Here is a 24,038-nt window from a genome sequence, read left to right as displayed (position 1 = left end):
GCTATCAACAAGGGAATCTTCTTCCCCCGTCTCTTGTGACGAGCGCAAAGCTTCCGACTTCATGCTGACCAGAGAGTTTTTCAACAGGCCAAGCAGCGGGATGGTGAGGCTGATGATGGCGGCATCGCCACTGACCATCTGTGTTGACTCCTCAAAGTTACTCAGCACCTGACAGATATCAGACATCCACGTCCACTCCTCATTGTAGACTTGAGAAAGCTGACTGACCTGACTACCAGTTCTGGTGGAAGTTGACATCTGGCAGTCTACAATCGCTCTGCGCTGCTGGTAAACTCTGGATAACATGGTTAATGTTGAATTCCACCTTGTGGGCACGTAGCACAACAGTCGGTGAGCGGGCAGTTGGAGGCGGCGCTGCGCTGCCCTGAGAGTGGCAGCATCTGTGCTGGACTTCCTGAAATGCGCACAGATGCGGCGCACCTTCGTGAGCAAATCAGACAGATTGGGGTATGTCTTGAGGAAACGCTGAACTATGAGATTTAACACATGGGCCAGTCATGGCACATGTGTCAGTCTGCCGAGTTGCAGAGCCGCCACCAGGTTACGGCCGTTGTCACACACAACCATGCCTGGCTTCAGGTTCAGCGGTGCCAGCCACAGATCAGTCTGCGCCGTGATGCCCTGTAATAGCTCTTGGGCGGTGTGCCTTTTATCGCCTAGGCTCAGCAGTTTGAGCACCGCCTGCTGTCGCTTAACGACGGCACTGCTGCTGTGCCTAGAGCTACCGACTGATGGCGCCATGCCCACGGATGGTAATTCGGAGGAGGAGTTGGAGGAGGGGTGGGAGGAGGAGGAGGCATAGTAGGCCTGAGAGACCTGGACCGAGGTAGGGCCCGCAATCCTCGGCGTCGGCAGTATATGAGCAGCCCCAGGGTCAGACTCGGTCCCAGCCTCCACCAAGTTAACCCAATGTGCCGTTAGCGATATATAGTGGCCCTGCCCGGCAGCACTCGTCCACGTGTCCTTGGTCAGGTGGACCTTGTCAGAAACGGCGTTGGTCAGGGCACGGATGATGTTCTCTGACACATGCTTGTGCAGGGCTGGGACGGCACATCGGGAAAAGTAGTGGCGGCTGGGGACCGAATACCGAGGGGCGGCCGCCGCCATGAGGTTTTGAAAGGCCTCGGTCTCTACCAGCCTATAGGGCAGCATCTCCAGGCTAAGCAACTTGGAGTTGTGGACGTTGAGGGCTTGGGCATGTGGGTGGGTTGCGCTATACTTCCTTTTGCGTTCCAGCGTCTGGGGTATGGAGAGCTGAACGCTGGTGGATGCTGTGGAGGATCGTGGAGGCGAAGATGGGGTTTTCGCATGGGAGGTGTTTGGGCCTGGTCCTGGGCAGGGGGCTGACTAGCAGATGACACAGGGGAAGGAGCAGTGGTGTGCCCGGCCGGAGGTGAACGGGCTTGGTGCCATTGAGTGGGGTGTTTAGCATTCATATGCCTGCGCATACTGGTGGTAGTTAAGCTAGTAGTGGTGGAACCCCTGCTGATCCTGGTTTGGCAAAGGTTGCACACCACAGTCCGTCGGTCATCCGGTGTTTCCTTAAAGAACCTCCAGACTTCTGAAAATCTAGCCCTCGCCGCGGGAGCCCTCGCAACGGGAGCTTCACTACGTGACACATTTGGCGCTGATGCACCTGCTCTGGCCTGCCTCTCCGTCTGGCCCCACCACTGCCTCTTCCAACCTGTTCTGCTATAGGACTCGCCTCCGTCTCAGAAGCACTGTGTTCACCCGGCCTATCAACCCAGCTTGGGTCTGTCACCTCATCATCCTCCGATCCCTCAGTCTGCTCCCCCCTCGGACTTCCTGCCCTTAAAACAACTTCACCACTGTCTGACAACCGTGTCTCCTCATTGTCCGACACCTCTTTACACACTTCTTCCACTATGTCAATAATGTCATCATCACCCACAGACTGCGACTGGTGGAAAACCTGGGCATCGGAAAATTGCTCAGCAGCAACCGGACAAGTGGTTTGTGACTGTGGGAAGGGTCCAGAAAACAGTTCCTCAGAGTATGCCGGTTCAAATGCCAAATTTTGCTGGGAGGGGGCAGACTGGGGGGAAGGAGGCTGAGGTGGAGGAGCCGGAGGAGTGCTGATTTCGGTGACATGGGTGGACTGCGTGGAAGACTGACTGGTGGACAAATGGCTAGAAGCATTGTCCGCAATCCACAACATCACCTCTTCGCACTGTTCTGGCCTCAACAGTGCTCTACCACGAGTCCCAGTAACTTGAGACATGATGAACCTAGGGAGTGTAGCTCTGCGGCGTTCCCCTGCTCCCTCATCAGCAGGTGGTGTCTCACCCCGCCCAGGACCACGGCCTCTGACCCCTGCAGTAGTTGGACGCCCACGTCCACGCCCTCGTCCTCTACCCCTAGCCCTCGGGTTAAACATTTTCCAAATTAAAGTGTAAACTTTTAATTTTTTTTTTTTTTGTGTTTATTTTTTTTTATTTTTATTTTTTTTTTTAACAAAACGATGCTATCCTATTGCTATGGCTAGTTTCTAACCTACACTGACAGCACACAACTGGATTTTGTGCTGTGCCTGATGAGTTTGAGCTATAAAATGAAATAAAGGTAAAAAAAATATATAAATCAGCAGACTCTGCCTAATTCTAATCAAACCCCTAATAAATTGTCCCACTTCGGTGTTTGAGGTGGATATGCGTGTCACTAAGAGCTAAACACAACGGTCGCAGGTCTCCCTGCAAATTCCTCACAATATGGTACTAGCTGCACTACTAATGCCAGCAAGCCCAGCCACAAGCAAACAAAAAAAAGGAAAATATAACACTATTGTAGGCCTAAGTAAGCCGTTGGGGTTCTCCTATGGCTATTTTGTAGCCGACACTGAAAGCACACTGCTTTGCAAGATGAGTTTGAGCTATAAAATGAAATAAAGGTAAAAAAAATAAATAAATCAGCAGACTCTGCCTAATTCTACTCAAACCCCTAATAAATTGTCCCACTTTGGTGTTTGAGGTGGATATGTGTGTCACTAAGAGCTAAACACAACGGTAGCAAGTCCCCCTGCAAATTCCTCACAATATGGTACTAGCTGCACTACTAGTGCCAGCAAGCCCAGCCACAAGCAAATAAAAAAAAAAATGTATAACGTTATTGTAGCCCTAAGAAGGGCTGTTGGGTTCTTGTAGAATCACTCCTGCCTAACACTATTCTAATAGAACAGCCTAACGCTTTCCCTGACCAGCAGCAGCTCTCTCCCTAGCGCCATCCAGAGACAGAATGATCCGAGCAGCGCGGGCAGGGGCTAGTCTATTCCACCTGATCACCTGATCTGGACAGCCAACCACTGCTATCGACGTGTAAGGGTACCACGTCATGCTGGGTGGAGTGCAGAGTCTCCTGGCTTGTGATTGGCTCTGTTTCTGGCCGCCAAAAAGCAAAACGGCGGGAGATGCCATTTTCTCGAGCGGGCGAAGTATTTGTCCGAGCAACGAGCAGTTTCAAGTACGCTAATGCTCGAACGAGCATCAAGCTCGGACGAGTATGTTCGCTCATCTCTACTCTTGAGTTAAAACTACAGTCTTCAGGTTTGCCAGATCTGTATCTAAACAAGTCTGACATTAATATATCCAAAGACCATAATAAATGGTTTGCTCTTAACTATAATCTTTTACTAAACACCATACTTGAGACCCTTAAGAATTGGAAAATCCCCTTCATCTCATGGATGGGCAGAGTCAATCTCAACAAAATGATTTTGGTCCCAAAAATCACATACCTGATGCAGGTTCTCCCCATAAGAATACCCAACCATTTCTTTGACTGCCCTCTCATATATTTGGGACAAAAATGGCCACAGATTGGCCTACTCAATCCTGACATGCACATGACTGAAAGGAGAACTAGGTTTAACTGACCTTAAACAGTTTTACAGAGCTATCCAATTGACAAGGTTATGGGACTGGTATAAAAATTACATCTCCAAAACTTATGTCCACATTGAAGAGGAAATCTTAGTCAAATCTCTAACCCAAGATCTAATTTGCATAGGTCACCGGATGAATTACGGAAATCCACTCACACAAGTGGTGATTAGCACTTGGATGACATTTTCCAAAACTCCAGGTAAAGGGAAAGTACCCTCCCCTCTCACAAAAATCGAGGATCTTTTAGGCTTAGGAAATGCTACCTCCTCACCTCCACATCAGTAACACACACCAACAAAACATGTGTTTCACCCTTCTGTGAAGGTTAACAGAGGTTCGCTGACCACTTCACAAAATAGCCTTTGCTACACTTACTCTTGCTGTGTTTTTAACCACATTGTAACATCGTTGCAAATTGGTAGCGTGCTTGCTACAGTTTTAACTAAGTATATAAATAAAGATCACTCTTTTAATTAACTTTCTTCTCTTGACCAACAGGTTAAGTATGCCTTCTGGCATGTGTGTTTTTCAGTTTAAAGTAATAACCCAGTCAGACAATTTGGTGGTGTGGGATGCACTTTTTCTTTTTCCCTGATCCGTAACTCAACCCACCACCTTAACTTCACCTTCTGACCTGTGACCCAGGCTTGAGGTTAATTAACGAAGATAGTTGTAATTTGGGGAATCTTCACTCCCCCTCCTATAATTCCATTAACTCCCCACATAACCTTCGTACCCCCCTTCTTTGTGTCTTTGGAGAAGTAAGTAATCCCCCACTCCCCACCCCACTCTTACCTAACCCAGAGCACCCAGAAAAGGCTGGCTGTGCCTCCCCTGGGCCTTCTCTCCCCTTTTTCCTTTGTTATATACCATTATGTCATTATATACCATTATTTCATTAAATTTCCACTGTTATCTGTAATATCTAATGTTTTTTTTCCTACATGCATGCATATTCAGTAATTGCCACCCTGTATTGCATGGTTTCACACTATGCCTGTAACCATTGGTGTCATATGTATGCAATACTGTTATCTGTTATCTGCATTATAAAATGAAAAAAATCAATAAAAAGATTTTAAAAAGTCTGACATTGTTGAAGAGTATAGGTCCTCATTTATCAGAACTTTCTCAGAGCAAAACTGTATTAGTTGCTCATGGCAACCAATCACAGTTCAGCTTTAATTGTTTAAACTGCTGTGGGAAAATAAAGCTAAGTTCTCATAGGTTGCCAAGAGCAGCTAGAATAGTTTTTCTCTCAGGTACTTTTGAAAAATCTCCCCTAAATATAATATATTTTACTTTTAGACAGCTTTAGAGAGAAAATTGAACTGTTTTCCTCTAGTAGTTTTGGTGGTTCATTTCCCATAATCCCTCAATACCATCCTTTAGAGACAATGGGGCTCATTTACTAATTGCTTACACAGGTATTTAAGAAGTGTCTGCGCTGAGATTGTGTCACATGCCACCCTTTTATGGCGCAGCTACACTGGCTTCCATGCGACACAAATTGAAGGACGAGCCAATGGATAGTCCGACTGATTCGGACCAAGCGCTGTATGTAACTTTCAAATTATGTCTCATGCCCTATGTTAAAGGTGCATCACAAAAAAGATGGTGAACTCTGACGCACGATTTTAGTGAATCGCCGCACACAGCATTATAGACACACAATGCACGTTTAGTGAACTCGGGTGAACTTGTAAGTAAAAGTGCCCCATTATCACATCCAGTAGAAGCATAATTGTGAAAAGATAGCAGGAGAAGCAGAATTATTATTAAAGCACAACGGAGGCACAGAAAGCAATCGGGCTGTGTCCAGTACCATAATGTGCATGTTGAAGTGGATATTGCCCATTGGCCCACATTTATCAAAAGTAGTGCAAACTGCACTTTGTGCAGGGTGCACCAGATTATTGAATGCTGGCGGATAGTCTTCATAAATCTGGCGCACTCTGCACTGCCCAGGAAGTGTGCTCTGAATCAGCACGGGAACGCCCCTTCATGTGCAGAATTTTCTGGTGCTGCGAACACAGTGCAGCCACAACACAAAACTGGGGCAAAAATTTCATAAGTACTTGCTCTTTTTGGTGCAAAGTCAGACAGAAAATTGGCGCAAACACTTTAACGAATGTCTAATCTATTAATTTAATTATTTTATTCTGTTCCTAATAAAGAATAGCTGGACCATTATACCTCTTGTATCATCCCCTCATTCTCATACACTGTAAGCTTTCGTGAGCGGGGCCCTCAATCCTATTTGTTGCTACATAAATAGAGAAAGGTTATTAGTATTATAACTTTGTCTAGATGTGGGTATTTTACAATAAGGATACCTATAGGTAACTCCTCCTTCATTGTGTAACTGAAGCTTTTTGATAAATTTTGAATTGTGTTGAATTGGTTTTAATGAGAATTGGTGCCTTAATGGCATGAATGGACAGTACAGAAACTACGTGCAAGTGATGTGCCAACTAGCTGCTCAATTTTGTAGGTAAGGCTGAGTTATAGAGATGAACAAATAATCCCACATTTTTTTCACTTTAGCTTCCCCAATATTATCAAAAGTGGTCTAAAACACAGATTTTTGTAGAAAGATCCTATCTCATTTTGTTCATTTTCTATGATTTTTTTCATGAACCCTAATGTTAATCCTAACCATAACCCTAATGATAACCCTTTAACCAGTCACTGTCTGTCTTATATCAAACAGTCTCATACCACAGTCACTGCCTGTCTGATCACAAATGGTCCTGAACTTCAACAGATACATTTTCTGAATATTATCGAGTTATTCTTAAATGTTATTAAACTTCCATGCTGCTATTTTTATTTATAAAATTAATAAATATTCAACTATTTTTCTTACTGTTCCGGCTTCTATTAGAATCTTGCTGTACCTATTCAGTATATGCATAGATTTTGCTGAGAAGACATTAAATTAATGATAGCACCTCTCTGTGACCTTCGAATAATTCACTGTTCTGTATATTTCAACTGAGGAAAACAAAATTATTACTGTGTTTAAAAACAATTCAAGAGAGGACAGAGACCATTTATTAGGGCGGAGAAATAAATATTTAATCTAGTTCAGCGGAATTTATAAGCCATATATTGAATTATAATCAAATATAAATCCATGAATTGAAAGCGTAAGTTAAATTACTTGAGCTAGCAAAAATCATTCAGGCTTGAAAAAAACTTTTGAAATATAAAAAGCACTTCAAATGACAATAAGACTGGTTAATGAACAATAACATGGTAATAACAAAAGAGAACATTGCATCTGGATTTGTCACGATTCATTGATTGACAAACAGCATATCGATTTCAGAAACTTTCCCAGAAGAAGAGAAGGGCAAAAAAATAAAAATAAAATTGTTATATAACTGCATGAATAAAAAATGTGTACATATTATTCATGTTACATATTGATTTATTGTGTTTAATTCTATTTTTCTACGTATTTATATATGTATGTATATAAATATATATGTATTTTATAAGAGATTTTATAAGAGATATATATAAAACGTGAACCATTTTCTTTAATTCACAACTTTCTTTATGACAAAAGAACAATAATGAGAATATTGGAAGTACTAAAACTTGTACTGCACACATACAGGAAAGGTTTTTTCTCACGTTAAAGGGGTTGTCCACTTTCATCAAATATTTCATATGATTTGTGTAAGGAAAAGTTATAGAATTGTCCAATATACTTTCTGTATGAATTCCTCACTATTTTCTAGATCTCTGCTTGCTTTGCTTCTATAGAAAACATCTATGTTTACTCCAGCAGATTGAAATCTGTCCATGGTGATGTGATGGACATACAGGTGCACAAGCTGTTATTATCACACAATTTCTATTACTCTCAGTGATAAGAACAGCTTGGGCACCTGTGTGTCCATCACATCACCATGGACAGATTTTTATCCACTAGAAGTAAACAAAGAAGCTTCCTATAGAATGACAGCAAGCAGAGATCTAGAAAACCATGAGGAATTGATACAGAAAGTATATTGGAAAATTGTATAACTTTTCCTTACACAATCAATATCAAATATTTGCTGAAAGTGCACAAACCCTTTAAGAGCCTTTTGACCTTTGCTTTTAGTAAAGTTTTGCTGTAAGAAATTACTAATATAAATGTAAAAAAATAGTTTATTGTATTATTTTGCATAAATTTGAGCAACAGGTAATTGGAACTATTCTTTGGACATTATTATCCACAAGCAACATAGAAATATATTTACAAAATATTAGCAAGCTTGTATAATTATTTTTATTTTAAGTTTAGCAAATAAAAGAATTGAAAAACATGTATAATTTTTCTTTTCCATTTGATTTAGTCGTTCAGGACAGACCATACAGAATATAAAGAAATCCAACCAGAAGAGAATGAAGAAAGACAGTTTAATTTTCTGAAATAGGAGGGAATACAAAAATAACATTTGCTATGTAGTTCCATTGAAGGGGTGACAGCTGCTATTCACGAATGCTGCTGACATGACTCGCATTATATTAAAATTCATATTATCTGCATATTCATCAGTTTATTCTGCAGCTGGTGTTTCATTTTGTCAGCAGCTTACAACTTAAGAATGGTGCAGGTATTGTAATGTGGCTCCAAAGGATCATTTTCATAAGCGTGTTTACTAATTGTCACGTCATGATATATTAAAGTAGATGCAGCTGTTCCATATCCCTTAACTTCATCCTGTATTGTTTCCGTAATGCAAATCTGACTTTAACAAAGTTTTCTTTTTTTATGGCACAAGTAGAAGTCGATTTTATAATCCTTATTGCTAAGCTACAATTTTATCTTCCAGATGAATTCACTTGAAAAACATCCCCTGCAGCAATAATTCAATGTGTTGGCTTTGTTTTTGCTAAAATTATATCATTCTCATGAGTAACTTTTGGTACTTTTATTCGTCATTTGCAAATATTTTTTTTAAAAAAGCCATTTATTCTTTGTTACTCATTAACAGATTATTGTATTTTATTATACTAATATTTTATTATTGTATAGTGATGTATGAATTTCCTGTGGGTACATATCACAGACCTTTAGGTATCTATCAGGTCACAGTATATGTTGTATGGGCAAGATCAAGAGAGGGCTTGGTAAGCTTAGTAATTATCAGGTGTTATAAAACTCAAGTCACTCCACAGTTTAAAACCTTGACTCATCTCAGGAAATATGACTCTGTTTATTGTCACATAATTTTGGAGAAGATTTTTGTTACAGTTAAATCGATGAGATTTTACACAAATGAGAGATGCATTTTATAACTTACCTGAGGCTGCTATAAATAACTGTGTGATCTGAAGTAATGGAAGAAGTTCAATGCCAGGCACCTTGCCCTATGTGCTTATTTTTACCTTATTGATTTGATCCATATGAGGACTAAGATTCAATAGTAACGATACTTTGATCTAAATTTCAGACCACCTGCACATTAACATGTACTTTTCATATCCCGCAAGCAATGGATCAATTGTTTGTGGCCTGTGTGTCATCGGCAGGTTAGGTCTGCACACTTGCCACGGATGATAGTAGAAAACAGCCTGTGCTGCAAACTCTGGCAGGAATATATTATCTGGAGTTTGGGCAACAAGCTTACACAGAGGACCAAAGAATGTGTATGAGCCCATAGAAAAACATGAGAATGTGTGCTAGCCTAAAAGCAATGGCTAGCACACATCAGAATAGCTTGTTCATATGCATTTATCCTTAAAGGGGTATTCTCGTCTGGGCATTAACATCCATATTCATTAATCTGCCATACATAAACATTTCTTCAATTAGATGTCATTAAAAAAAAAGTTCCTGTGTGAAGATAATTTCTCATAAATGTAGTCATATGGTCCCTTAGAAACAAGACTGTGTCCCTGGATACGGCCACCTCTGCTGCAGTGATTGCACAAGGAAACAAAAAGGTTTTTTTATATAAAATGTCCAGGAGTTACTGTATATAATACAGCCGTCCTGTGGTAATGATTGCTGAATCCAGGAGGTCCGGCAGGACTCTATAGCCCAAGTCTGGCCACCGCTGCCAGAGTGTGACGTGGTCATATCCGAGGAAGCCATCTGGTTTCTAAGGGACAGCATGGCTACATTTATAAGAAATTATCTTTACACAGGAACTTTTTTTTTAATAGCATCCAATTGAAGAAATGTTTACATAAGGCAAATGAATTTAATTAAATTTAAATGCCCAGATGGGAATACCCCTTTAAGCATAGGGCAAAACAAGGTACATAAATCAGTGACTTATTCTTTCTGAACAATTAGCTGAGAATATACTGTATTAAATATTATCAGCTTAAATATCAAATGGCTAATGGTTTTATTAATGTGACATGAGTTGTGACAATTTTTTTTTTATCGAAAATTAATATTGATTCATTTTTTACATTATTTCCATTCTATTCCATCCTCATTTGTTTGCAGCAGCACTGAAGCATTCTAGATGCGTTAACTAAGACTTAGTGAGAAAGATGACTAATGGTTTAGTAGTTGGTTGCGCATAGACCCTGGCAGATCTCCTTCATTGTCAGCAGAATTAATCTTCATCAATCCATAAAAGTTGCACAGATGTTGCTCCCATCACGGCTAGCAATCACTGTGTGCAAATTAACCTCCAAACATCTAATGGTGCCATCAGAACCAGCTCCCATACTAAGAGAAGGATATTTAAGGTTGAGGGCTACATATAAATAATTGTTTCTGTAAATCTCCCTTGAAAAGTTGAGTTTTAAAGCAAAAACTGGCATATATATTTTATGAATGTTATGGAAGGTCTATGCCATTGCCATTCATCGCAATTCATTGTCAGTCAGCCACATGCTACCTGTCATCTCTAAATATTATTAGAATTTCCATTTCAATTTAAGAAAAGTTTGGAAATTTAACTTCACATATCAATCCAATTCAATTCAAAGAAGCTTTATTGGCAGGACCAAATACAATTTAGCATTGCCAAAGCATTATGAGGTTTGGGGGGTTATTATAGTCCATGGTATCATATTTCCCTCAGTTATTGGCAGGCAGTGACATATTGTGGGGCTATGGCCATTTTGCTCTCCTCTTCCCCAAGCAGGAAGGAGATCTCCTCCTCCATGGAGCTGAAGCCAGGGAAGAGATCTGAGAGTCTCCTCAAGTGAGTGTCCCTCATTACTGAGTATTTGGAGTAGTGTAGCAGGATGTGGACCTCATCCGTGGTGGCCTCCTGGCACCGTTCACACAGCCTGCTCTCCCTTACATACATATGTCTGTCTGTGCTGCCCGGACTCCATGGCCAGGTGGTGGGCACTCAATCTGTAGCATCTCAAGATCGGATGGTCTCTGGGGTCTGGCAGGTTCTCCTGATACAGGGCCAGTTTTTAGTCTCTCTGTAGAGCATGGTAGATGGTCAGCTTCTGGGATGACTCTTTGGTGGTGCTCCAGTCACTGACATGTTTCTCTTTGGCCTTGCATATCTAATATTTTATTATGAGACCATATATTAAATCCCATCATCTGTAGAAGGATACAGAAATTACACATAGAGGGGTTGTTCATATATATAAATATTTACATATCCCGTAGATGGAATAAAAATAACAGTACACATACCTCGTTGGTTTTCTAGTTATGTCTATGATAAACAATTATAAGATATATTGAGTTTTGTCATTTGCAGAAAGGGCTACTTATTATCGCCATTCACACATGATATCACCATGTGTGTTGAAAAGCATCCACAGTATTGTGTTTAATTTTAATTTTCTTTTTTTATTTTGCGTGTAAATAATTACAGATGGTAACTACTTGACAAGTTTGAAATGGTATGAACACTTCAGATTGCTTCTTGTTACACAAATATGCTTGGCTATCTATATTTTTAGATATAACCTAAAAAGAAGTAAAACATATAATAATTACTTTACTGTACATTACTGTATTTTTTAACACTTTACTTCTCAATTTTTCAGGTGATTCTTACAGAAGCAATAATAACAGTAAACCTATTTGGCATTTTCCTCCCGCTATAGATTACATGTTCCCTATTCCACTCACATCAGTTCCATGTAATTTCTCTATTCCTAATTACCTTGTGATACATATGTTGTAATACATACACGAGCCCACGAGTACATTGGATGCGTACCTAGCTATAGAGCTATTCACTTAATTCATATTCACTGAACGCCTTTGGGCATGTACGGGGGGAGTGCCGCGAGTGTGGCTACCTGATGACATGCGGCTGGCACAAGCAGGAGGTGGAGGATTTTGCCGGCCGGGCGTGATCTGGTCGGGCGCGGTGCGCATCATCCCCCGCCGCTCCATTACACGCTATGCTTACATGTACACAAGATCTACACAGGTGAGTTCACCTTCTCGCTCTTACTTTTATGTATAAATAACATCTATACTGAATGCAAATGAGCCTGAGAAGCTTTAGCCTGGAGCCCCCCAGGCTCCTTTGCATTCAGTCCTTCATCCTGGTGGTAGATGCCCTTTAAAGGAAACCTACCACTTGATTTCATGCATTATGAACCAAATATACTGTGAGAATGCTGTAGCTACACTGATGTGGAATCATATCTTGTTTAATCCCTGAGCTGAGTGTTTTTGCTGAAGTTATAAACGTATGATAATGAAGCTCTGTCGCTTTTGTGCTAGGGCTCAGCACTTTTCCCCTTACATTAAGTATGCACTGTTCTAGAGAATGATGTAATCACTGTGTAGTGAAGTAATCAATTGTTGCACCATCCCCCAGCTTCTGTGTATAATTGATCCAGCGCAGGTTGATAAGTCCTGTCTGGACTGTTCAGGAAGCTCCGTGTGATGTGTTTTTGAATCCAACCCAGCTTTCCCAAGGTCCTGAATGTTATAATTGCTTGTTTAGCAAAACCACTCAGCTCAGGGTTTAAACAAGATATGCTTCTGCATCTTGTAGCTACAGAATTCTCAAGGTATGTCTGGTTCATAATGCATGAAATCAAATGGTAGATTTCCTTTAAATGTGACTTCAGAGCTGTGGATTCAATCAGACTAAATGCTGTTTAATATGAAAAAAGTCATGTTGATATTGTCCTTCTGTGGCTATTGAAACTATAGTATGACACTGGGTATAGAAACAACTTAGCAATAAATTAAAGCTTTGTACAAAAATTAATTTAGTCTTCAATGCTAGTAGACGGAAACCTGACACCCAATTTAGATAATCCCTAGGCACAGCAGCAAGCATTCTGTTTGTTTTGTGAGCAAGTGAATTTCTCTAGTGACTTGTTTAAAGGGCAGTTATCACTGGTTTACAAGCACTGTTAATTAAAAGAGACAAGATCTTCTTCTCCACCATAACACGTCCCTGGAATTAACGTAAAGGACATGTTGCAGTACATCTTTATTTCATGAATAAGGGCCTCTGTAAAACAATTGTTATGTCTTGTGCAGATTACAATCATAAGAGCCTGCATCATGTTCTTCTTGGGCTTCCAAGCTTGTGCCAATGATATAGATGGAAAAAGGGAGCAAAAGTAAAGAGATTGTGATCTTTGTATATGTATAGACAACATATATTGTAGGTTTTCATTGTCTTCCAACCATATTTCAGATGGGGGTAAAAGTTGTGCCTTCTTTATGCTAGAAATATCAGGAGAACTAAACTACATCACAAACATATCAAAGGTCAAAAAAATAAATGTTTTCTATGTCCTTATCTATGGTATATTAACAAAATCCTGGAATCATGTTGTGTATACACACAAATGCTCTAAGATTATTCAAGATATAATGTTAGCATATAATTGTTGGGGGTCAACTTTTGACGCTCCTGAATGAAGGGACTATGATGCTTTAGCAGGTGCCATGTTTTTTTCAGTTTTTAATAGACACTGGTTGTGGCATTGCTTGGTGCTGCAGCTCCCAACAGTTCTCACATATTTTAAGAATGGTTAATAATAAGTAGGACAGCTACAGTTTACTCCACTCCTCAAAGCATCATTGCTGTGCAACCACCAGCAACAACACCACCCCTACGCACAGATGGTCACTAGGTGGACTCGAGAAGATCCATAGTGTTGTTTGAAGAGAAAAAGATATCCAGCACCATGTTTCCAAAGCTTTATTCTTTAGTATATTAAAATAATTAAAACATCATAAATTGCATGTTTGTCTGTACTTGTGCATTCATTACATATATACATTAATGTAAAAATCAAAAACAATAAAATAAAATGATAAAATAAAAACAAAATCAAACATATCTACAAAAAACCCCCACATTGTTGACTTGAGCTTGAAAATCTTATATAACCATGAATGGCTTATTCCTGTTTGTATATTATTTATATCACTTAAAAAAAGTAATTTGGGGGCGTATCTGGAAGCCGATGCGAGCGGTCACATAACGCAGGAGCAATTCGCACCCACAACCAATTTGCACTAAATAAGCAGGTCCAATTCACCCTACAATGGGGAATCATAGGGGGCCATCAACCAGGATCTCCAGGAGCTGGGAGAGGCCACCACTGCTACAACCTGTGGCACATTTCTTTAAGAAAAGGAGTCGGGAGGTGGCAGTTGGGAAAATCAAGATAGTGCCCACGCATGCTTCACAGAGTGGTGAGCTCCCTCCTCCTCTGCCACAGTGCAGAACACGGCCACCAGCTGTTGAGGTGGAGCAGCAGCATGGCACGGACAAACTCCAGCCCTTGGTAATGCCCCAACCCCAAAGGGAAGTTTATGGAGCAATGGGTGGATTGCCACTGTGTCCCGGGTCACCAAGGGGGTAGCAGCTGCATCGCCCCCAAGGCCTCTACAACAGACTGCACATGGTTACTGTTCTTGCAGTTCCCCGAATCAACTGCAGATGCCTGAGGCCCCATTTTTAACCCCTCCAATGCCAGTTAGTCTGATTAATATGGGGGTGAATAGAGGACTTTAGCCTCCCCTTTCCAGGGTCTCATGTCACTCAATCCACTCCATGACCCACTGTTGCTCTATCTTCAACAAATGGCCACTATGCACAATTTTAGAGAGCTGATAGGAAACCTACCAATAGGAAATTGCAACAGTACACAAAGATGTACAACAGGTGGCGCTTAGAGTGGACGTGCTGGAGAACAATCATAATATGGCCAGTTGAGTGGTGTCAACTCTACAATATTGGGTGGCAGAACAGCCTTCAACTATCAAAGACATAAGATGCCATATAAAAAAAGGAAATCTTCCTATATGTCTTAGCTCCTTGTTACCGGAGCCATAGCATCTGCTGTATTGCTGGGTTGTATTTTGGAAGATTTATGGCAAGAGCAGCTATAGGCTACACTCACTGTCTTGAAATGTACTTCATACAGTTTTTTGTTTACATGTTATTTAATGTTTTATTTGTTCACCCATGAGTCTCTTTTTAGGTTGCTCTCCACTCTTCTTAATCATATGGCGGGAACAGTATATGCCCTGGCTGAGACAGGAGGCTTTGTAGCCGAGTTTTCATCAACTCTGAAAATCTCCCATATATCTAACTGGTTAATTTACATTGACAATGGTTAGATTATTTTCTTTAAACACTAAGGCCCTTAATTCTTAGGTTAAAAGTAGGCTCATTCTGAAAGGAATGTGCATTATAAGGCTGAAGGTTATTTCCACTTTGCCAAACATTGGTACCCAACAGCATTCAGGGCAAGTTCCACTACGAAAAAAGCAGGAGTGGATCTTGGTTATTAAAGTAGTATTGTGTAATGTATATACTTCTAACTCATGTCAGCTTCCTTTTCTTTCTACGGTTCTCTCATATTTGACTTCTGGCCAAAACAAACTTCTAATATTGGGGGTAATTTAACGCCACTTTTCCAGAAGTTATGGATTGCCTTGCCATTTCACAACGGTTCTTAAGGGATGAATTCTCTGGCTTTAGGCTTTTGGCATCTGATCCATAAATGTTCACTTAACAATCAATGGTGGGTAAATAATACAACAACAAGAGAGTTTATGTTCTATTCTCCCCAATACAGGACCCATACACAGCTTGACTATTTTTGGGAGCTATGGACTTTAGCAGACACGACCATGGGCCATGTAACGTGGTTAAACTATGCACCAATATTTTTAGAATTACAATTGGAATATGTCCAGGACACTCTGCATGTAGTTCTTAACAACTAAGGAAAATACTGCTACTGCACCCTCTGTTCCGATTTTATAGCAGGTTTACCAAGCCACTAAACTTAAAAAGTATAGAATACTTCACTACTTAACTAGCTGCCCAACCAACACCCTCCTTGCTCTAGATCTTTTTCTCCAAAATCAGGGAACTAGACCTATTAGATGCAGAGCACATGATTAAGTACTCTAGCCGCTGGTACTATGAATTTGGCAAGAAAAGCCTAAACATTGCTAGTGCATCAAATAAGGCAGAAAAAGCCTTCTCAGAACCCTTCTCAAGGACAAACAGGGTAACCTTTCCGGTCCAGACAGCTTTATAACAAAACCTTTCTTTCTCTTTTTTTTCTTTCACGTGGTTGCGCTATTCAATAGGTTTTGTCCGGGTGAACCAGTTTCTCAGATAAAGCTATCATTGATCTGATCTTAAGCCTTGAGGCTGAAACAGCTTTCGATCACCTGAATTGCCACTTCATGTTTAGAACTCTCACCCTCTTTGGGTTATGTGGGCCATTTATGGAAGCCCTGAAGGCACTGTATGTTTCTCCTATGGCACAATTCAACTTTCCCATGGCCATTCCACCCTCCTAACCATAAACAATTGACACTCCAAGGTTGTCCCTTATCTCCCTTGCTAAATTCTTTAAGTATTGAGCCCCTGGCAGTATACATTAGAAGTAACCCCGATATTAAGGGGATTAAAGTGAAAGAAAAAGGCAATGTTCTCTTAGAAGAGTATATATATATATATATATATATATATATATATATATATATATATACACTCACCGGCCACTTTATTAGGTACACCTGTCCAACTGCTCGTTAACACTTAATTTCTAATCAGCCAATCACATGGCGGCAACTCAGTGCATTTAGGCATGTAGACATGGTCAAGAAAATCTCCTACAGTTCAAACAGAGCATCAGTATGGGGAAGAAAGGTGATTTGAGTGCCTTTGAACGTGGCATGGTTGTTGGTGCCAGAAGAGCTGGTCTGAGTATTTCAGAAACTGCTGATCTACTGGGATTTTCACGCACAACCATCTCTAGGGTTTACAGAGAATGGTCCGAAAAAAAAAGAAAAAACATCCAGTGAGCGGCAGTTCTGTGGGCGGAAATGCCTTGTTGATGCCAGAGGTCAGAGGAGAATGGGCAGACTGGTTCGAGCTGTTAGAAAGGCAACAGTGACTCAAATCTTCACAACCAAGGTAGGCAGAAGAGCATCTCTGAACGCACAGTACGTCGAACTTTGAGGCAGATGGGCTACAGCAGCAGAAGACCACACCGGGTGCCACTCCTTTCAGCTAAGAACAGGAAACTGAGGCTACAATTTGCACAAGCTCATCGAAATTGGACAGTAGAAGATTGGAAAAACGTTGCCTGGTCTGATGAGTCTCGATTTCTGCTGCGACATTCGGATGGTAGGGTCAGAATTTGGCGTCAACAACATGAAAGCATGGATCCATCCTGTCTTGTATCAACGGTTCAGGCTGGTGGTGGTGGTGTCATGGTGTGGGGAATATTTTCTTGGCACTTTTTGGGCCCCTTGGTACCAATTGAGCATCGTTGCAACGCCACAGCCTACCTGAGTACTGTTGCTGACCATGTCCATCCCTTTATGACCACAATGTACCCAACATCTGATGGCTACTTTCAGCAGGTAATGCGCCATGTCATAAAGCTGGAATCATCTCAGACTGGTTTCTTGAACATGACAATGAGTTCACTGTACTCAAATGGCCTCCACAGTCACCAGATCTCAATCCAATAGAGCATCTTTGGGATGTGATGGAATGGGAGATTCGCATCATGGATGTGCAGCCGACAAATCTGCGGCAACTGTGTGATGCCATCATGTCAATATGGACCAAAATCTCTGAGGAATGCTTCCAGCACCTTGTTGAATCTATGCCACGAAGAATTGAGGCAGTTCTGAAGGCAAAAGGGGGTCCAACCCGTTACTAGCATGGTGTACCCAATAAAGTGGCCGGTGAGTGTATATATATGTGGTTAGTGCTGGATTCCTTTCATTATCAAGAGGAATATATTTGTCTGAGGAAGGAGGCGTTACCTGTGAAACGTCACAAACTATGTCAGCTCCGTCTCTGCTAAAATACTATGATGTTTCGATGATTTTAATGAATCAAAGAATATAGCTTTGGGAACTTTTAACATGGCACTGGATTACTTTCTGTTTTCAAATATCACAATAGTTCTCAGTAGCAGGACCAGGTATAGACACACTCAAAAGTATGACACCATGGGGGATATTTATCATACGCTGGCGCTCGTGCGCCAGCGTATGATAGCCCCGCCGCTGCAAATTCGCAGCCCGATACATGAAGAGGCTTCTGCCTCTTCATGTATCGGGCTGCCAGTTGCGCAGCATTTATCCTACGTGAAAAGTCGCCGGCAGCAGCGAGTGCGCAGGCGCGGGGACAGTAACGCCCCGCGCCGGCCCACTCCCGTCCGGCCGCGCCCCCTGCTCGGCCGGCCGCGCCCCCCCTTCACGCCCCTTCACGCCCCACTGGCGTGAAGTTGGCGGATTGGGGAAAATAATCGCAAAAGCTAGCAATAAGCTAGCATTTGCGATTATTTCAGGGCCTCTGCGCTAGTGGCGGTGCGCAGAGGTCCTGATAAATATGCCCCCATGTCTGGCATATAATGAATCTGAGATTGTGCCTAATTCACCTGATCAACAATGGCCCCAAAATTATTTTTTTTGTTATTGCTATAGGTTGTTAGAGCAGGAACTCTAGAAGTTAAGTGCTTGCTTTTCAAACTATATAAAACCGGTTCAAGCTAGTTGTCAGTCTAGCCATTAATTTATATCAATACAATGAATCCTAAAATTATCCTCTATAATAACTTGGAAAAGTGGTTCCCGATCTTATTTACATTTATTTTAAACTCAACTTTGCAACTTCCATCTACCTTGCACCTTGGTGTAACCAAAAGATAATGCTTTATTTTCTATACTGGTTCCAAGATCACCCTTCACTAGCTTGAGGGAAGTAGGTTAATTTGTCCCTTGTGGAACCAAAAGAGAAGAGAATTTTGAAGTATTCCCTTGTCTCAAACAGAATGAAATTTATGTTGGTCATAGTTTTTTTTTATTATCATTATTACTTTTGAGGTAAAACACCAAGGCACAGAAATGTCATTTTTGAATTCCCTGGTGATATTCATAGACAATTCTTCTGAAAGCTATATGTAATCCCTTGACACTATAAATAATGCTCATGTGGTATAGGTATAGTTTCAGTATCACTCTTTATATAGGTACTTGATTTGATTAAATATCTAAATACATATAAAATCTATAGATAAAAAATTAAAATAATTGTTAATTTACATATTTATTGAAATACTTTGGATATAGTCCACAGTCCCCTTTGAAATAAAATTAACAGTAGACCTGAGAGAACACAGTGTCTAGAAATTTGGATATTGTAGTTCCATGCTTCATAAGAATATTTTAGCAGTCAACGTATTGACTCCAATTTAAACGTAGAGAAAAAAAGCACATTTTTGACAGTTTAAACAGCAGTGGATTAGAGATGGGAAAGGAATTCAATTAAGTTCTCCAGCATTTCAGCTGCCAAGAATGAAATTGCAACCATGTACATGTGTTCACTTCTCCTACAGGATCATTATTGCTGATGTTTCCCATCTGTTGTTTGAGACAGTCAAAGTTAAAGTGCTAGGAAGAAAATAAAACACTAACATCACAAAATTGATAATTATTAGATTGGTATAAGAAAATCAGAGGTGATAAAAATTACAGAGCAATTCATTAAGTGTTATGTTTAATTCAAGATTCTTTTGACTGGCAAGGGGTATAGCTATCACTGGTGGAAGTGAGCAATGACAAAATAGTAGCTTTAAAATTTGGTTAGGTTTAGCTAGCAAGCCATAAAAGTGTTTGCAATACTTTTGTTACCTCAAGGCATCATTTTATCTAAGTGGTTGGAACACTGCATGACAAGAGATAAGAAATGTCATATATAGTGCCCCAGCAGCAATGAACCGTTATACAAAAATTGACAACAAAGGGGGTCTCCCTAGGAATTCAAAATACACACATGGTCAAGTACTTTGCATTCATTAAACTTTATTATCATTACTGTAAGTCTTCTGCTAAAATGGGACAAATAAGATGGGGAAATGTTCTTGACTTTCCTATATCCATATAGTTTAACTTTTGCGGGAAGCCAATATAAATACCCTGCTTTTAAAACCTGAATTTAGTTAAAAAATAAAAAATAATATTATGTCCCCCTGATTTAGTTGTACTTATGGGCTTACTCTTACCCAGACTAAAAGAAGTCCAGATTAAGGGATGAAAGCCAATGGGAACTATTGGATAATACTTGAATAGTGAAGCTGCTTATTAAACCCCCAAGGTTACACATAGGAGCTTTGCCTAACTCTGTTGACAAGATAGCTTAGATCCCCTAACTCTCCTGTTTTGGTGTCCTGTTTTTCCAGATCTACCTATAATGCAAATGTGTTCAATAAAAGGGGACTTCAACTTCACATTCTCCACTTCCTATTTGATTCGTTTCCAAGAACTTCTTATTCAAAACAACATCCCCTAAAACGGCTAGATATTCAAGCATGCCTGAATAAATATCAAAGAATCTTGTGATGTTTTTTTTTTTTGTTTTTCCTGACGTCCATGTCAATGGCTGTAACTGTCAAGGAAATATTATTCTTGAATGTGTAAGATTTGTTGAACTATTGGGCAATTACAAACTTTGTAGAAATATATGGCATCCATTGAAGCGTCCAGGCCTCATTTACAACATCCTGGAGATCCTTACAACCTGATAAACTCTGACCTGCAGAATGTTCTCTGGTGACCTCAAAAGCCATTTGGTCACCTCTCCTCTGCACCTACCCCCACCCCTGCATCTAGCAATTTGGAAACAAAGAATTGTTTAAATATTCCTGGACTCTCCCCCCTCATTAACACTTTGCCCAATCGTGAATGACCCTCTGGACTAATTAATGAATGGGAGGTTCTGAAATCTGAACCAAACTGAGAAGTTATAAAACAATATGAAATCCAAGAATTGGTGTTCACATTTTGGGGGCTGCTTGACAAGCTGAGTGTGTTCCTTATTTCTCCCACCTCCAGGGATCAGGATTTACTTTAAGTTGTAAGTTTCTGTTATTTTTCTCCCTTTTTATTTTATAACTGTTTTGCCGTGTTCTGTGTCCTTTGTAATTCTTTTGTTTTTAATATCTTTTTATGCACTGATCAACTTTTTGTAATTAAAGCTTTTCACTTTAATTTTGGTCCCTGTATGCTCTGCGAACTCATAGCCTTGTGAAGTGCGGTTAGCTGTGTAACTGCTGGAGAGCTGAGTGTGCATGTGTAGTGGTGTGACAAAGTGACTGCTTGAGAGCAAGAGTTGTTGTAGAGTGGGATACTTATTGGTCCCAGTATAAATGCAATAAGTGGTGGCAGCGGGTCTGGTTCTGGTGCCGGAGCTGTATGAGGTGTGATTTAGGCTCAATTTGTGTCCTGAGTGAAAGGTGAGCGCAAGTTTGAGTAGGTTAAATTAACCCGTACAGTTGCACCCCACGTCACGTGACGAGGCGGCGGTGTCCTCGCCGTGACAAATTGGTGGCAGCGGTGGGATAAATTCATTTTTGTCAGAGCATTAAGTGTTGGGATTAAGTAACTAACCCCTGCACTTAAGGACTAGTGGAATCCTTGCGAGGAGTACCCTAGTTTTACACTGACCAAATCAGTGCTGTTCTAAGACACACGTGCAAACAGTTTCCCTTCCCCGTTTTTCTTTTCTATCTTTTATTTGGCAAAGGTTGCACTCAGTGATGGCAACCATCTACAAGAGACAGAGCAAGGAGGCTCTAGTCCACCTCTGTGAGCAGAGAGGTATCGACCCGGCTGACAAGTCCAAAGAGCTGCTGGTTTGTGCTCTGATGGAGCAAGATGCAGAGCAAGGATCTGGCACGGCTCAAGGGAGCCAAGATATGGACATTAATCCTGGAAGAGTTTCCCCTGAGGCTACCCACAGCAGGAGCCCTCAGGAAGGCATGGATGTGTCTCTACAAATGGCCCTACAGCAGCTAGGTGAATGTGATCCTAGCCTGCGACTGCAGCTTATCCTTCAATTTAATCAGGCGGCCGCAGCACGAGAGGAGAGAGCAGAGCGAGAGAAGGAGAGAGCGGCCGCAGAGCGAGAGGAGAGAGCAGCCGCAGAGCGCCAGGCTGATAGAGAATTCAGGCTGGAAATGGCGCGTATTGAAAGGGGTATCAATTCTGTGCAACCCCAATCCCAGGATGTAGACCCCAAAAGACCTCGTCAAGAACGTTTTCCAGTACTGGACAAGGATGGGGACTTGGACATTTTTTTGCGGTCTTTTGAGAAGACCTGCAGACAATACCATCTGCCCCGTGAGCAGTGGGCACAGTATTTAAGCCCAGGGCTAAGAGGCAAAGCCCTGGAAGTATTTGCTGACCTTCCTCTTGAGCTTGATGAGGACTATGACGCTATAAAAGCTGCTTTGATTAAAAAGTACAACCTAACTACAGAGGTGTACCGCAAGAAATTCCGGAGCGTAAAGCAAGGACCAACTGACAGCTACGCTGATGCAGTAGGCAACTTACGGACTACTTTTTTACAGTGGACCCGAGGACTTTCTGTCAACAGCCGTGAGGACCTGGAGGATCTCATGATAAAAGATCAGTTTTTGCACATTTGTCCTTTGGATGTACGACAGTTTGTTTGTGACAGGGAGCCTAAAACTGCGGATGAAGCTGCGCAGATTGCGGACACCTATGCCGCCAACAGGATGTCAGAACCCCGAAAGGCTGTTGCAAACAGCTGGAATGGAGGTAAGCCGGTGGGGAATTCCCCTTTTTCTGCAAACCAACCACCAGGGCGACCTTTTTCTGGTGCTCCAGGAACTAAAACTGTTATTGACCATCGCAAATGTTTTACCTGTAACCAAGTGGGACATCTTAGTGTTGCATGTCCCAACAGGAAGAATACTCCCAGAACACTGTCTGGATCATCACCCTCTGTTTTATTTGTGGCTGGAAAAGTGGGGAAAAACAATGATAATCTTCAGTCTGTTACCGTAGGCAATAGGGTCACCGTTGGATTAAGAGACACTGGAGCAGAAGTGACCCTTGTACGTCCAGAAATGGTGGACTCAAATGACATTATTCCAGGAAAAACATTGTCTGTAATAGGGGTTGGGGGAGCTAGCCCTGCTGTACCAATGGCAGAATGGTATCTCAATATGTTCCTACTAACCCCTTGATAACAATTGAGGAACACTGCTCTCCTCAAGTAGATTGTAATGAATTTGAGAAATGTAATGATGTGAAGGGAGGGCTAAGATCAGATTCCCCTCCAACTGCTATACTAGACTTGCCTGTAGAGGATGCTGGGGAAACTTCATATGTTGCAGCTGTGACTCGCAGTCAATGCGAATTTAATCCTCAAACTGTGGTGTACACAGGAGAAGAGGATGAATCGTGTAACCTTCTGCCTGGGGTTCAGCTAGTACACCCAGAGAATCAAGACTCTAGCTCTGGTCCAGCGCTTGCATCAGGCCTTGACTTCCATATTGATAGCCAGAGCTTTATGCAGGCACTGCAGACAGATACTACATTGGAGAAGTTAAAACTTCTTGTAGGTAAACCTCCTACCGAGTCTGACAAAGAACGGGTGTTCTGGGAAGAAGGAAAGCTCTATATGGAGGGTATTCCCACTGATAAACAAAAATTCTGGGATTGTGAGAAACGCCTAGTTGTTCCCTATCAGTTCAGAGAAAGATTGCTGAATGTTGCCCATGAAATCCCTCTAGCCGGGCACTTAGGGATACAAAAAACCAAAGCTCGCTTGACGCACAATTTTTATTGGCCCAAGATGGGCACTGACATTGCTAATTACTGTCGGTCTTGCACAGTTT

Source organism: Engystomops pustulosus, chromosome 7 (genome assembly GCF_040894005.1).
Source record: "Engystomops pustulosus chromosome 7, aEngPut4.maternal, whole genome shotgun sequence".
Classification (NCBI taxonomy): Eukaryota; Metazoa; Chordata; class Amphibia; order Anura; family Leptodactylidae; genus Engystomops; species Engystomops pustulosus.
Note: the sequence above shows the minus strand (reverse complement) of the source record.